The sequence below is a fragment of the Malus sylvestris genome, chromosome 1, assembly GCF_916048215.2.
Source record: "Malus sylvestris chromosome 1, drMalSylv7.2, whole genome shotgun sequence".
NCBI lineage: Eukaryota > Viridiplantae > Streptophyta > Magnoliopsida > Rosales > Rosaceae > Malus > Malus sylvestris.
In genome coordinates this window covers 23,005,726-23,013,991 of record NC_062260.1, presented here as the reverse complement: position 1 = coordinate 23,013,991, position 8,266 = coordinate 23,005,726, and positions in this window count along the sequence as shown.

The following is an 8,266-nucleotide window of genomic DNA, read 5'->3' as shown; positions in this document are numbered from 1 at the left end:
CGTTGTTTGCAGAAACCCGAGGCGTCTTCGTGCGCTTCCCGAATCAGAGCGATAGCGATTCAACGATTTTCTATTTATCCGATCCGAAAAACGGATAATTCTAATTTTTGGTAAAGCAGTATTGCGTTTTTCTGTCCAAAAAACTCGCGACATATATAGGCTCAACGACGTCGTGTTGCCTTCACAACGACATCCTGAATTAGGAAGTAGTTGACGACATGAGTCACGAGTCAAAACCCTGGTATTTGTTTGGTCGAACTTTTTGGTGATAAAATTTTGGACTAACTATATTTTACATTTTTAATATTTTTTTGTCAAACGGTAAATTTTGTTATATTAGTAATTGATAAAGTTCAAACTCATACCGTGATGTAAGGACTCAACACATTTTCGCCACTGTGGTAAAAGACCGCTTGTACACTCTCAATGTTTGAAGTCATTTTAAAATAAGTTATTAGGTTTCAATTTTTTCACATTACATCTTAAAATTTGGTGCCGTATCAAATTAGACCTTTGTCTATTGCACCTTAAGATTTTGTAACCTGGGATTTGGAGAGATGACGTTGGAGGAGCTTGGAGGGGGTTTTTTTTTTTTTTTGGTTGATAATGGAGGGCCTGGAGGTAGGAAGGGACGGGAGAGAGTTCTTTACTTGTTTTATGAGATTTCTTTACTTGTTTTAGAAAATTTTTAATTTGTTTAAATATGGGCTTTTGAATCATTTTGTTGAGGGCTACATCTGTCTTTAAAAACTTTACAAAATTTTTGGTGTCCAGATACGGCTTTTGGGTGTATAAAATACAACTATTTATTAAAAAGAAAAAAAAAGCCCAAATAACCTAAACAGAAACAAATCTAAAGGCCCATTTAACATATAAATATCCAAATCCAGTCCTTTCCATCCGCAGCAAAAAATGAATTGTATTTGAAATCCAAGGGCATCTGCCATAAGAATTGACAATTAGTCAACAACACAAAGAATCGTTTAAATAAATGGTGGATTAACTTGTTGGTTAAGGGTTTTCTCTTTAACTCAATGCGCTCAACGCTACACAATATTACAAGAGCTTTTAGACGCGAGTAATTACCATATGAGTTTGCAACGTCCTCATAGATTAGGAGGACCATATATTTTTTTGTGATATATGGCTTGTTTGAAAGTTCTTTTAAAATAATTGAAAACGCTCTTGATAAAAATATTTTTAAGTACCAAAAATACTTGAAGTGCTTCATTTTTTAAGGAAGCACTTACATTTTTATTAAGGATTGGTTCCAAAAGCATTTTCAGTCATTTGAAAAAAAAAAAAAAAAAAAGCTCGAAATGAGCCTATAGATTCCTAAGTTATTTTATAATATCCCATTGTAGTAATGCAAATACTATGACAGTGAGGAATAGCTCGCTATTGGGATAAATGTTAGTGTCTAATGTTGTTTATTGGTCATATTTATTTGGACTTACAAATATGACGTTCTCGTTGCATGAAAGTCTTTCTCTATTTCAGGAAATTTGTAACTCATGTGACTCCATGCATTTGAGCTCGTGTTCAAGTCTCTCACAAACTACCCCCAAATCATCTTGAATCCCTTAAGCAGATGTTCATTTTCTGCCCTATTAAGCAGTTGTTCATTTTCTGCCCTAGCTTCTCATGCAATTTGAATTCCTTCCCTCAGTTGTCTCTGCCTGATACTGTAAAGAGCTCTTCTTATTATTCTGATACGGTAGCAGGAACTCACTATGCCTGTATGTCGAATACAAAATAATACTTCCATTCTTTTTCATATGGTAGCTTCGAAAGATAGCAACGTAAGGGTAACGTGCAACTTTATGAACACTTCTCAATCAAATCCCCCAAGTAATCAAATCCTCCAGGTCCCGAATACACGGCTGAAAATCGAGTCTCACAAAGTGCAAATATTAAAACAAGTAATCGAGAAGAAATAGGAGTGGAGGGGCTTGAATTTGGAGGCAAGTCAAGGGTTTTGGGGTCCCCTTGGTTGCCACAGCAAAGCAGCATCCAAATCCTTCAGACGGATTGAACAGGCAAGTCAAGGGTTTTGGGGTCCCTTTGGTAGTTGCCACAGCAAAAGCAGCATCCAAATCCTTCTGATGGATTGAAAAAATTTCAAGTGTGTGGGGGTTTTGTTTTCGCTGTTTGTGTGTCCTTGATAAAGCTTTGTGTAGTGCAGGAGGGAGACAATTGGGGTGCATATCTTACAATTCAAGATAATTTGTACACACACGACACTCACGCACACACACACACGACACTGGTGCCCCCAAGCAAATTCTTCTTCTCCCACTTTGGACCCCATCTGCCATTTGAATTAGACCATTCGTTTAGTTGTAAAAGATTTAGATTTAGATGATGATGGTGATGATTACTATTAATTACTACCATGATGAACAATGATGATAGTTAGACCACGCAACATATTCTACTCGAGAATTCTCCAAACTTTGCATAGATTTAGGAAGCTTCTGAAATCAATAATTCCTTTAGGGTTTCTTCATTGTTGACAAATTCAAAGTGAAAGCTCATCATCTAATTACTTAATAGTGCAAGCTATCCTCCACAATACTACACAATAGCGTAAAAGTAACATTTTCTTTTGTGGGGCTCATCCTCTTTCACATGCACATTATACAGCATAAGTAACTATGTATTCTACGAATCTACATATTTGTTTAAAAAAAATATATATACACAAATAGACTTTAGGGATAGTTGACGCGTGCTCGAGTCCAACCCACATTATAGCTCTCACCCAACCCTTTCCCATTCCCCTCCCCACACCTCAATTTTTGTGGCCGAAACCGTACCTAAATGTATATATTGACGCATACAAGACCATTTTCAATCAACAATTTTGTGATTTAAGTCTATCTATTAATTTAATAACAAAGAAAAATAATTAAGGTGTTGCAAGGTTGGGAGTCATCAGTCTTGCGACAAAATAAATCAAGTACACCAAAACATGCTAGAATTTTCATACATTTCGAATGAGTTTAACAAATCGAACCTGTATTTCAAAATGAGAGAAATGGTTAAAAGAACTTTTATTAATTAGATCTCATCTCATCACTTGTACATAATGTCTTTGCCTTTGCCTTTGCCTTTGGTGCACTCAATGCGAGGCCCAAAAGTGGGGGGAAAAGGAAGTCGTTAAGTTTATAAAATCATTCCTCCACTACCTTGGATTCTAATTAAAGTCCTTAAAAGCGCGAGATTTGGAGTTCTTGACTTTGGTCCACTGCAGTTCATGTGGCCATGTGAGTCTGTTCTAGTAGGTTCAAGTTCAACTGGATCTCCCTAGTTTCGGGTGGTGGCAATTGTAGAAAATAACTAAAGCCAGCAGCAACACTTGCAGTAATTCATGCTAATAAACCACGTGGTTTCTACTTGCAATTTGTCAATTTGATCGTCAAAGTGAAATTACCTTTACAAAAAGGTGAAGTCAAAGTGTTGGAAGGTAATGATCAAAAGTTTCAGAGATTAGGGTTAAATTGTAACGCAAGACATCACCTTGACAGCTTCCACTTTTATGCTAATCATGATTCATGAACTGGAAAATCAAGACTTACTACCAGTTTCTAAATCAAGAAACTTTTATTTTTACATTTTCATGTTTCACTGCAAAAGAAAATCGATTACAATTTATTTACCATAATGTTTTTAAGGAAATTTCGACAGGATGAAGGAAATTTGATTAAGAATGTATTCACCATAATGTAGTAGTATACTACAAATTGCTAAGATTAATTAGTTTTAACCTATCTTTGTTATAATGTAAATAAGATTTTTTTTACAAGCAATGGAGCTAGATTCCATTAACCCAAATCAAATCTAAGTGGTGCCAAATGGGTACATATTCTCCATTGATCAATTTTTTTTTATCTAAAGAGAGATTCGTTCAATCAACAAATAAGATAAAACCCCTTATGACTACCACACACAAAAACTAGATGCACATGGTGTAATATGTCACAAAAGATGATAAACGTGACAAATCATGCTTTGAATGCACACATAAGCCATCACTAAAACAACTAGGCCACATCGCACCACCGCTAGAACAACGAGACCATAAAACTCACCAAAGCGACATAACACAAAACATTAAACAAAACTAACTAATTCGAAAAGGGAACTAGGGTGTAGTCAAACTTGGATTTGAGAGGATTTTAAAAGACTTTAAAATCCTAGTGTAGTTAATTAAAAGATTTTAAAGGATTTTAGAATCCATTCAAATATAGGTGTAGTCAATTAAAAGATTTTAAAGGATTTTAAAATCTATCCAAATCTAAGTGTATTAAACAAAATTCAGATTTTGGAGGATTTCAATAAGTTGTGGATTTTGTGGGGTTTGAGAGCAAGAAGTATATATAACCGAGACTAAAAAGAATCCAACCTCACCCCCTAGGATTTCAAATCCTTTTCCATATGGGCAGTCCTCAAATCTCTCACCCCCTAGGATTTCAAATCCTTTTCCATATGGGCAGTCCTCAAATCTCTACCAACGATGTAGGCATGAATGATCATCGAAGGACATGATCGATATAGGATTTTGGTTAATACTACTCTCTCGCCATTTTGATTTTTTAATGTTTGTGGTACTACAAGCACTACTGAAGTACCACAGCGTACGTCTATGGCAAAATGGCAGTCGGTGGTGTAGTGCTCAAAAGCTCACCAAAGTTATGTTGATCTATTAATTGAGAAAGAGATGAAGCTGTGGTTGTGTGAAAGGAGACCCGAAAAGGAAGGGGATAAAGTGACTATGGAGTATAGTAGGGCAAGGGGAAAGATTTTTCCCTTTTTTTTTTTCAATAAAAAAATTATATGAAAATCTACCACAATCCACTAAAATCTACAAAGTAAATCCATTCAAATTCTTTAAAAATCCATATGAATTTTGTAGGAGTCTTAAATCCTCATAAATCCTATCAAATCTACCACCTTTTAAAATCAATTAAAATCCTTTAAAATCTTAGTTGGACTACATCCCCACGACACCAACACCGCTTCTAGAGATATCTATAGCATTCACCACAAGAGCCGCCACAGGTTTGGTCATGTAAGGCGGCTAGGCCGGCTGAGGAGCGCAAATTCACTCTGGAGAACGAGTCGTAGGAGGTGGATCTAACCCGCCACAACCACAAATCTTACCCATACCCACGGATCTAGCCCAAAAGAGCTCAGGAAGAGCTTCGTCAAAGGAAGGGCGAGCTGCTTGAAAAATTGTGGGAGAGGGGATGGTGAGGTAGAGGAAGAGGCGCGAGGTAAGGGAAAGGTAGGGGGACAAAGACGAGGCGGAGGGAAGGGAGGCATGGCACGAAGGTAGGGGAAGCGGTGGGAGAGTGGGGGCACGGTGTGTGGGAGGGGACAAAATAAATGCTAGGCATGACTCGAATTAGGGGGCAAATGGTTGCCGCCGACCCCCAAGCCGGAGCAAGAGGCAGGTAGCTGTAGGTTTTCGGATCTAGGGTTTTTGGAAGGAGGGAGTTAGAGAGAGTTGGGGGGTGAGACATCTGGTTTAAATAAAAAATAATAATTAAATAAGATTAATAAACATCAATGACACCTGTAAACAACGTGAGTAAAAAACTCAATTGATTGTTTTCCAGAGTTCATTTCTGGGTTTTAGCGTCGAACTGTATCCCCAGAAAATCAGATCCAACATGTTCATATGCGATTTCAGGTTTGGTTAACTTATAGCTTTGCCAAATATTCTATATACAACACAACAAATAATTACATAATTTAGCAAGATATATAGGAAGCCATATATGCAGAAAAGCATCCTCAAATTTTAATTGAAGAAACAACAGAGATTAATATATACAAACCAAAATCTTTGACCAAGTTAATTTCATGAATAATTGGGGATAGAGAGGAGTTCATAATTAAGCGTCAAATAGATTTTCGACATGATGAAAAGACATATATATATGGTAGAATCATAAGTATAGAATGCAAAACCCTAATCGAAATGCATAATTTGTCTCATTAACTATGACGATGTGCATCTTTTTTTCCAGTCAATGAAAATATTCAGATGTTGGCTGCTGAAAACATAGATTTTGGAAGCTCGATCTGAAAAAAAAAAGAAAGATAGAAGAAGAGAAGACATATATATGAAAGAGTTTGAATTACCTGAACAAGAAACCGTCGAGTTTGGCTGAATACCTTGAACTTGAAAGAAGTCGTTGATGCAAGATATATAGAAATAAGTTTGAAGCTTCCAAAGGAGAAATCCAAAGGGATAGCATGATCCAAACCAAGCGATGGACATAAATAGTTAGCTGGGATCAATGCGATCCCTTTGGATGCCTCCTCTAGAAGCAATTAATATATGAAACCAACCCAGCACTTCGCTTCCTTCTCAAAACTCTCTGTGTAAGAGGAAAATGGTATTTGAGGGAGCCTCCAATATAAAAGAGGGAGTGAGCGTTATAACTTCTTCATCTTCGATGTTACCATTCATATATTTTTATTCTTTTTGGATAATACTTGCATTCCCTTCTTTAGGGGTGAATTTATTCTTCTACTTACAAATAATGTATTTTTACTTTATAAATTTCATAATCAGAAATTTTCAGTCTCTTAATCTTCATTTGAATATCATACTTACAAAAAATCATTTAAAACGGAGATCGTTTATTCCTCCAAATGTATCAAGTAAATGGACAGTTAATTCATCATTAATATGTTACTAGGTACTTACACCATTGATTTATTTGATACAATTTGAATGACTAAATAATATCCGAGTTGAATGAATTTTTGTAGAAATAATCTTCAGATGAAAATTAAGACATTGAACAGTTTCAATTATGAAATTTTTACGATGAAGACACAATATTTACAAGTGGCCGGAGAATGAGTTTATCTCTCAAAGAGGAACATGCAAGTTTTCTTCATTTTTTTATTTATCAAAATAATCATAATAAAAACCTTTTCCATAACAATTGATAGCGTTAATGAGTTAAATAGTTAAGATCATGATCTAATTATATTTTTGCACTACTTATAACTAAAAAGGCTTAGCTTCGGCTGTTGAATGGTGAGTTCTACACCAACTTGTTATCACTGACTTGAGGTTTATCTCAAATACCTTCCCTATCTTATCACATATAAAAGTTTAATTTCCAGGATATTTTTATTTGTAGACCCCATTCTCAAACAAACTAGACACATGGAAAAGGTTTATACGTTGTGTGTCCACATTAGAAGTCCCCCAACAAGTTGGTACAATCGTATTAATTTATGGTTTAATTTCTCAAATATTCTCCTCATCTAAATCAAGGTCTGTGGTCCAACCATGTTCCCCCTCACAGACCTACTCTTTTTCTATGCTTTCACAGAGTATTGCACATTCTCATTTTTTAAAATTTAATTATGGTATCTAAATATATATTCAAATATCAGTCAATGATAAGACCTTATAATGGATTTTGAGATTGGAAAGGGATACTCTCCGGATTCCTTCCACCAAGTCCACCAAGACCACAAATCCGAACTTTTGAAATTTGATTAAACGGCTACAAACAGGGGTCCATTTTAAAAATTATAATAACTTTAGCCGTTTGATCAAATTTCAAGAGCCCGAATTTGTGGTCTTGGTGGACTTGATGGAAGGGATCCAGAAAGGATCCCTTTCCCTTGAAATTAAAATGTTATAGCTAGTGGGATCCACAAGGTGTGTGATTTAGTCAATCAAGGCACCGGTCTTCCTCAAAGGCGAGATATTTTTTAGCGTGTCAGAACATGGTGTGTCATAATACAATACTTAAAAATTTCAATCGCTTGTATTATGAAACTTAACGCAACGAGCCATGCTAGTTAGTACTTTGAAAAATTTCTCCTCAATGTAATGTAATTTAGTATAATCATTTAAAATATGTGGTGTAGTTGATTAATTCATATTAGAATTTAAAGCACGTCGAGAGTTTGATTCCTCTAATATTACAAAAAGAAAAGTTAAAATTAAATTTTAGTGGAAAACTTCAAATTATTAATTACGAAGTTAAAGTATTGGTCCTCACTCTTTGACAATTGTAGTTGAAATGTTGGAAACCCTAGTGTTAGTCCAATGAGGTTCTTCCGTTTAGTACGCATAAAAGGAGCATTTACCAAACCACCAAAAAAGAAACGAGATACTAGAAGACACAAACGATGATCCATTCAATTTTGTTATCTTTTCTTTAGACACCAAAGTACGAGGACCATCACTACGAAGGCCTATAAATGGTGCACATGGATAGGC